We start from the raw sequence: 9,345 nt of genomic DNA, 5'->3' as shown, positions 1-9,345 counted from the left end.
TTGTCAATAAGATCAATTTGGAAGCTACAGCTGAAATGAAGGGAAGTTTCAAATATGTGTATAGTATATGCTATATTTTGTAGAAAGTGTAATTTAGAATTCAAAAGTATAGTACCGAGGCACTAAGGCTGTTTTCCGATTGCATTTTGGACAGTCAAAATCCTTTCTATCCTTTGTCCGCTTCTTCTGTTTGCATCCTGAGCATTCAAGCACACAAAAGTCTTGGAAATCATCTAATATGGCCATCTCTGCTTCAACATAGAACATTCCCATCTGTGGGAAGTTATGATTATTTTAGCAAAGCTACAGAATGAGAAATTGAACAAGGATACTCTCAAATGAGCAACTTCAAGTGTGACTTACAGAAGGTGCTGATGAGATATCTGCAATAGAGAGAAGTTGTTGGCCACCAGTAGTGAGTATCATGGGAGCGGTAGATGAGCTTGTTGAGGTTTTCTCTGATGGACAACCTAACAACATTGTTTTGTTCTCTTTTGCCCTATTGTTACAACAGATAATATGTTTAGTAGCTTGGTTAGATGTAATTTAAAGCTGTACAATAAATATGAGATGTCAGTACCAGTTGATGAGTGCCACTGCCTGTGGGTAATTGGGATTCACACGTAGTGTGGAATTGTATCTAGTTTGCAGCGACAACCCTGTATAAAATATAGGTTGTACATTGTTTTGTTATTGTATAACATTATGTTGGTAAGAAGTTGATTGTCTATGTACCTTGATAAGTAGAGATTCCTATACTTCTTGCGAGGATGACAAGCAGATCTGGTTCTGTTGCCATTTTAGAGGCAATTTCATGTCCTTCTATTTCACCGAAATCCTCCCATAGAGTGAACAGAAACTGACTTTTCCTGACAGTGTGAGAACATAAAGACAGAAAAGTAAGTACCATGCTAATAGTTAGATGATAATTGATGATGTGAACATAGAAAGGGAATAAGTGGTTACTGATTCGAAATATTTGCAGAAAAGGGGTAAAGAGAATGTGAAATGTTATACTTACTGATTGTCACAAAGGGTAATTTCTCGACACCTATGATGACTGCGACCGGCGTTTTTTTGAGGACCACAACGAAGAACAATTGCTAGTATATCTGCGTATGTAATATATATAATGAATTGTTGCAAGTGTTTTGCAGCAGTGCAGATGTATATTTCAGTCTGAGAATAGCTATTACGGTGGATATACCTATTTCAGCAGCAGAATCAACCATCAGATGAGGAATGTGGTCAAAGGTTGTGATATTCAGCTTCGTTGGCGGTGGAAGTGCATTTTCAACTTCGTGAGATGGTTTGATTTGTTCAATTACTGTTTCTTTGTCAAGAGTCCAATAAAATTTATGTATTGGCTTGCCATATGAAGCTTGGGAGGCTTTCACTCTTGCAGTAGAGATCAGGTAGGTATGGAAAAGTTTAAGTGTAGCTGCATACTGCTCAATTTCGTCAGCGTACATAACAGCCTTAATTTGGCATTCCTGAAAGTAAGAGTTATAGAAAGTTGAGATTAACTAAGTTGAGAGGAAAAGAGCAATAGTGATAACATAAAATATAACAATGATCTCACCTCTTCATCTTCCAAAATCAAATTTTGGAATGTACATTTCTTGTCAAGGCTTTCTCGTGGGCGTCCTATTTCGACAATTTGAACTTTGCATATCCAATCTCGTGTTGCTGGTTCAATTTGGTTGATGTTCACTCTTAGTACCATGTTTGTAGAAAATATAGTTCACCAAATAGTAGTAGCTGCAGGATAAGATGAATATTAAGTCAAAGTACTTGGTTAGTTGAATTTTTATGAATAGGGCTGATTGAATGAGGGACTTGCAACATTGTTTCAGCAGTTTAGACAAAAGGGGAAAACGAATCGAACGAAAGCAGCACTGTGGAGTAAAATTCCCCTTTTAGCTGCGTAAATGAGCTTTTGTTGTAGAAACAAAGCATTAAGAAACTGTTGTAACAGGAAGTTAGGACAAAGACTGAACGTAGAGCACAAACTTATAAACAGTGGAACCATAATAAAGTTTGTATTTTCCAAACTAAAACAAAATGAAGAACAAATGAAAAGAAAAACAACAGTCTTGTGATAGTAGAAGTAGAGTCATGTGTAAATTTGTTAGGGCCCTTTAGCGAAGCGCAATGAAGACATTAAATCAGTTAGCAGGCATTATTAATGTGCAAAGTACAGTTGGACAATTATTTTTTGACAGAAAAGCTGTTATAGGGACAAAAAATGTTGCTGAATATTAAAAGAGGAACAATTATCTCTGAAACTCAGGTGAAATGACTATACATTTAGCAAAAACAATATGAAAAACTTTATTCATAGAAACTAAACTTTGATGGTACTATTTAAAATTTAAAAAACAAGAAAGCCAAAAAAAAGAAAACAAAAGAAAACAGCTACTGTGGCGATATTTTGATGATGTTGGGGATTAAGGTAAAAGCATACTCCTGGGTCCATGTTATATCTATGAAAGATTGAATACTATTGAAAGCATTAAATATGAGCTATGAAACAGGAAACTCATAAGGGAGGTTATTACTTTGGGTTTTACATTTGCAATATCAGTACAAATGTAATACTATAGTAATTGACTTCCAACTAATAACTACAATTTTTTTATTTTTTATTTTTGTTTTGGTGATAAGCAGAATCTGGAAGAAAAATTGAAACTGGGAAGAGGGAAAAGATGAAAAGGGAAGAAATAATACCTGAGAAAGGGAGCAAAATTTGTTCTTGAATGAGAGCCTATTAAATTTATGTTGTATCAGTAATATATATATAAGGGTAATAATATTATATATAAAAAAAAGAAAGATATATAAGGGTAATATATATATATATATATATATAAATATGTATTACCTTACCCTTATCTAATTTATTATTTTTATTTATTTTAGAAATAGAGAAATTATAAGGGACAAAAAAATTACATGTGTCTTGTTAGAAATGCATGGGGATTTGGTTGCCAATGAAATAGTGCCAAAAAAGGCAGAAAATCAGTACATTTAGTAGTCCAAAAAGAGACAAAATGATTACATTTGACTACCTACTGTAATGATTTTGTCTGCTTTTTGGCATTATTTCAGTGGCAACCAAAACTGCATGAATTTGTATGAAGACAATTGTACTGTAACTGTTCTTTGTAAATAAGGATGAAAAAGATTTTTGTATTTATCTATCTATCTATCTATCTATGTATATATATATATACTCTCTCTCTATATATATATATACACATATATATATATATGTATATATATACACAGAGAGATAGACAGACACATGAAATCATGTGTCATTTGGTTAGTATGGTAGCACAAATGGTAAGTCGACAAACAGACAGAGATCACTACTGTTGTATTGGTATAAAAAAAAAAGATAATTTAGATTTTCTTAATTTGCAATATATGTTGAACAATGGATATAAAAAACATTTAGAAATTGAGTAAATCATTATTGCTAACTTGAGATGTGGGTTGAATGTGAGAGGTAACAAACGAAATGCAAGAATAAGCGTGAGAAATCATGTGTACCTGGTTGCTTTGAATGGCGTTTCTTTGTTTCTATGTTGGAAACATTGGTATTGAGTTGAGCAGAATTAGCAGCAGAAGGCATGGGATGCAATGTCTGAATATCAGGACAATTAAGCAGATTAACTTGTGTACAAATGAAGTCTGTGTTATCACTGCTTGCAGCTACACTCATGTGAGCATGTTAATCTTACAGTTCGAAGTTAAAGACAAAGGAATACAAACCACATCAACTGCACGCAATTACTGCATCAATGTCTAGCACATTTGCAGTTCCACATAAATACTTAGGAGTTAGGTTTAGGTCCAAAGTGAAGTAAATATTACAACATACAGCATAGATAACTAAAGCTTGAGCATAGCAGAAAAAGCATGAGTCAATAAGTATAAGTCCCTAACCAAAATTGAAAAGCATACAGAAATTAAGCACATAACTTAAATAAAAAGGTGAACAAGACAGATAAAAGCATAATAATACCTTCATATCTTCATTTATCACTTCCATTTCCATTTCGATTTGCAGTTGAGTCAACCAATGGAGGCGTAGGTGCTGACAATTGCCTTTCGTGAAGATGTCCATCAGCAGCAAAAACTTTAGTATTCAGTTGTATAACATGATCATCCTCTGCCTCCAAAGCTTGTACCCTTTTTTGGATGAGTATTGCATCCACAGCATGATTTTTAGCAGCTTCTTTTTCCTGAATTGATACTGTACTTTCCAACTGTTTTGAACTTTTTGAAATACATCTTCAATTTTGCGTGAACTTCAGCTTCTTCATTTTTTAGGTTCTTATTTTTCTTTTGCATATGTTTCAATTGATGGAGAATTAATTGAAGGATATGCAGAAGAAAAATGAGCAGCTAAAAAATGGAAAAGCTAAAGTTGAGGCAAAACTGAAGTTGTATTTGGAAAAGTTCAAAGAGTTGGAAAGTAGAGTATCAATTCAGGAGAAAGAAGCTGCTAAAAATCGTGTTGTGGATGCAATACTGATCCAAAAAAAGGGTACAAGCTTTGGAGGCAGAGGATGATCATGTTCTACAACTGAATACTAAAGCTTTTGGTGCTGATGGAAATCTTGATGAAAACCATCTGCGGTAAATCTGAGGCAATCTTTACAGAATGAAAATCTGTCTTAATGATATCTGTGCTGCTACGTGTGCATCAGACAACAAACCTGAATTTAACAGTTCTACATATGGTAATATTTGAAGATTAATTATACCTTCAATTGATTCTTTCAATTTCCCAAGTTCTTTGGTAGTAGTTGAATGCCGAGAATAAGCTGTAATGTAGCGATGATCCAGATTCAACACTTGTTGCAGTCATTGTGTACCTCCTGACAGCTAAATACAGCCACATAGAAAGAGGTAAGACACCTTGTAATTTTGGAGTCTTACCTACGTTACTTAAAAGAACAATGAAGTGCACTAAAGTTGTGTTTTGATTTGAAGATAAGTGATCGCTCTATTGGCATAAGACACTGCAGTTGGTGAAAGTGCAATGGTTGTACGATAGCAATGAATGGGTTTATTGAAGTATTTGTGCCTAAAGCAGTCATTACGTTACGAAGCATCATAAAATGCAGCTTAGCAGTTATAATGATGAAGCTTTGCATTTTAAAAAGGGCTCAACTAATTTGAAGGATCTAATGTAGCAGTTCTTTTTCTGAATTCGCATTCATGTTGCTCTGTTGTCACATTAGTTGACTTGTTAGATGGCTAATTGGATTGTGATGTTTACAATAATTATATGGACAACTGTACTTTTGATGGATAACATTAAATTGAGGATTAGTAAGAAGTTCAGGACTACAGCTTCACTGTTCTGTGTCTGGAAGATTATTAGGAGAAATGGAAAATGTTTTTGAGACAAACTGTTTACAAATAACTGACAGCAGCAGCAGTTGACATGGGGCAAAAGTATGTGTGTTGTAACTTGTTCAACAATGGAGAAAATATAGGTACCAGGTTGACAGTAAGACCAAAACTTCTTCTGTTGTTAGCCATATGGCTAACAAATGTATAAATGGTTACAGACACAAAAATGAACAGAACGTGCAGAATTATTCAGATATTAACGAAAAATGTAGAAATAGTCTTGAAGAAAGTTAACTTAACAAGAGCAAATGTTAGAATCATTATCACAAATAAAAGGTGTTTGTTTAGGGCATTACATGTATGACTGAAAATCAGTTAGAAGTGCAACAGAAACATATAAAAGTTGTCTTAGAACATAGGGTAAAGGAAAATGAGATGTGAAAGAAAAGCGAATTTTCAAATTCAATGATGGAGACAGGATTTTCACTAAGGTTATACAAAGTATAAAACAATACAATCAGGAAAACTCAGAGAATTTGAGAAAGAAACAAATTAACAGAGAGTAGTTGAAAAGTGGTAATAAAATTTCAAGTAGATATGAAGGAAAAAAGGGGTGTTTGAATATTTGAAGGAAAAAAAAAATTGCGCCACTATCAGAAACATTAAAGATGAATCTTTGATGTAGAAAAGAAAGACAATAAAGTCAGCAATTTTCGTCTTGAAAGAGGAGAGTTTAGGTTGTTTCTGCTGGAATCTTCTGATGGTCTTTTCAGCTTTGAGATTGTGATGTTCAAATGTAGATATAAATGCACATTTGGACGTGTTTAACAGTGAAGTGACTACATTTAGAAATGAAGTAAATCATTAGTGCTAAGTTCAGATACCATTGTTTTAATTGTTAGTTGATGTGATTGAATTAAAAGTAAATTGTGAATTAGTAATATTGGGAAGATGAGACAATGAAATAAATGTTTGAATATGCATGCAAAATTTGTCAAATGAAAACATAGAAGCACCGAAGCAGGAATGTAAAAAGTGTCGGCAGGGTGATGTATTCAGAGTAAGAAGATGAAACAGCAATAGTAGAGGATTGTGTTTTGTACCTACCAAGTTAGCATGAGAGCTAAGTTTGTGGAAGTCCACTAACAACGTTGTTTTATCCTTGCGGCAACTATGTATGATTCCACACATGCATTGTGGTTTCTGGAGATGAGAGTAAAGCACAGTTAGCAAGAAATTCATTCATCGGTTCCTAAATTCAGAAGGTAAGTTTAGGTACATGAATTAATTACTTTAACCATGATAGAGACTTAGTAGATATTTAGATAAGTACAATGTACTATACAAAGTTAGAGCAAATGAAGAAGCAACCCAATTGTTACAAATTTACAGCAAAGGAAGAAACCAAGGAATATTTTTTTCGGTTATTATAAACAATGAGAGTACAGTCTGACCAATACAAAGAGGTAAGACAAACAGCAATATAGAAAAATGTGGTAACTCCTAAAATGTTTGATAGAGGTAAAAGTTTATCAACTTGAGAGGCACAAAAGCGGAAAACATTGTAATAGAATTATGAGTAATACAGATAATTTGATTATGGACAGAGTTGGATATAAGCAAGTATAATGTTATGGTAAGGAAAAAGTTAAAGAAGCTGTTATAATGAAATTACAGAAGCTGAAACATAGTTTAAAACTGTATTTTGTTTTCCAAAAAATATTGAAATAATAGAGTAAGAAATCACCCACTTAGCGTATGAGCAATGGAGACATTTGGCAGATATTTTGAGTATGAAGTTGTTACAGTTCATTCCTGCAAAATATTTCATTTTGTTGTGTTCATTTCGAAAAATAACTTAACAATTTGAAAGAGTAAAGAACAAAGAGAACAAACTGAAATTGTTTCTGCAACTTTTAAAAGTATTGGATTAATTGTATTTTTATTAGCTTCATGTTGAAGTGATTTTCAGATTCAAAATGACATTCGGTGAATTCACTACCCTTCTGTATAGCTTCATATTATTGTTGGACAACAACAAAAATTTTATAACTATTATTAGTTGTACTGTTTTTATGCAAGTTGTGCACCTTAGTAAAAGAGTTTTCTGAAAAGACATGTCCAAGATGAGCACCCAAATTGTTGTTAATTGATAAGACTTGTTATTTTTCAAGTGAAGTGATTATATCTGATTGTTCAATTTTTGGTAACTATTTTCAACTGTAGTGGCTTTCTATACTTTGCTGTAGTTGTTTCTCGTAAGTAGTTCTAGTGGTTGACAAAAGTTTTGTGGGGTTGCATCACGACTATTGGTGTATGATATGAACTTCATCATCCACATGTCCAAGATGAGCACCGAAATTGTTGTTAATTGATAAGACTTGTCATTGTGACTATTGGTGTATGATATGAACCTCATCATCCAAACATGATATTGGCAGAAGGTAATTGAACATATTTTTTCTTATAGTTAGGCGTAAATTATATTTTGTGACGTCTTGTACATGTTATTGTTAGATTTTCAAGTGTTCTGTTTTGTGGACTTCAGTTTCTCAAAATGGGTGTAAGGATGTCAATAGTCTACATTTGTCTAATTGAACTATGAACTATGATATGTAGAAGTCATTGCTTACTACAGTTGGAAAGTGTAATATGTGAACATGTGGTTGCCTCATTATAGGCATGGAAGATACAAATTACAGTAGAAAGAGAAAGATAAGACGTTTATGAGATATAAAGTAGGTCAAAATTTCTGTAATAGTAAAATAATAGTGAAATATGAAATGATAACATACCTGAAGAATATACCTCTGGGCGTCTACAGAGTGTAGATGAGTTGCAGTATGTATAACAATTCTCCCAAAGAGTATGCACTATTACAAACAAGAAAGTCCATTTTTGTTTAGCATAAACAAATTGTAAGGAGTAGTCATTTGCATATTGCTTATAGAGCAGTTAACAACAGAAAATAAGAAGAAGAAAGATAGAAGAGGAAGAATAAAAAGGAATTACAATGTGGGGTTAGTTGTTCTCATCAACAGTCGTTGTGTTTTTTATCTTAATATTGAGATATTGATGAAATGAATGTAGTGTTCGTTGAATAGGCAAATCATTCTTCAATTGGATAGTCAGTTGTCTGACCACCAACTGATTCAAGTAGGAGAAAAAAACAACTGCAAAACACAATGTGCCAGGGTGAAAAGCAAATTAGAACATAGACCAAATAAAGTGATGAGAGAAACACTTAAACAACAATAAATTGAAAAAAGGTAAATAATTGTAATCTAAAACAGTTGAGGAAAACAAAAGTAGACGTCAATTGTATACAAAGTAGCCATGAATAAAGAAGAAAATTGAAGAATAAGAAAGAGGGATGAATGAACAATACCATTTTTATCTCTGAGGGAGTATGACACTGTGTTTTGTATATATTCTGCACGTATCTGTTAAATATTTTTTTTGAAATTTGAGGCTTTGTAATAACACAGTACAACAACAACAGAGGTAGTCAGTAATATTATAAAAGCTCATAATATTATGATGGGTTTGGAGGTGACATATGGAAATATTAAATCATGAACAAGTTAGGGTCTGCTTTTTCAGAATCTTCAAGGGCTGTATGGACTTGCTCATGAATATCTGTATGTTTGAAGATCCTACTCTGTGTCCATCGTCTCCTTTAACTCTCTTATTACTCCAAATCCTCGGTCCAAACCTATAAACTAAAACTGGAAAAAGCAGAGTATAACAGAGGTAAAATGTCATTTGTTTAGACTAAATTGCACATAAAGGGATCATATTATTGTTAGTAGGCCTGTAACTGGTACAAAATTGAAGAATAACAACATTTAAGAAAGTAAACTGAGGAGGGCAACCTTAATACATTGAATATTTGAAATGATTAATAGTTGAAATAATTGGAAATATCCTCTTCTTTCAAAGTAGTATCAGCAGGAAATGTGAAGTAAATTT

Source organism: Solanum tuberosum, unplaced genomic scaffold (genome assembly GCF_000226075.1).
Source record: "Solanum tuberosum cultivar DM 1-3 516 R44 unplaced genomic scaffold, SolTub_3.0 scf00032, whole genome shotgun sequence".
Lineage (NCBI taxonomy): Eukaryota > Viridiplantae > Streptophyta > Magnoliopsida > Solanales > Solanaceae > Solanum > Solanum tuberosum.
The sequence above is the reverse complement of the archived record's forward strand: the minus strand, read 5'-3'. Positions refer to the sequence as shown.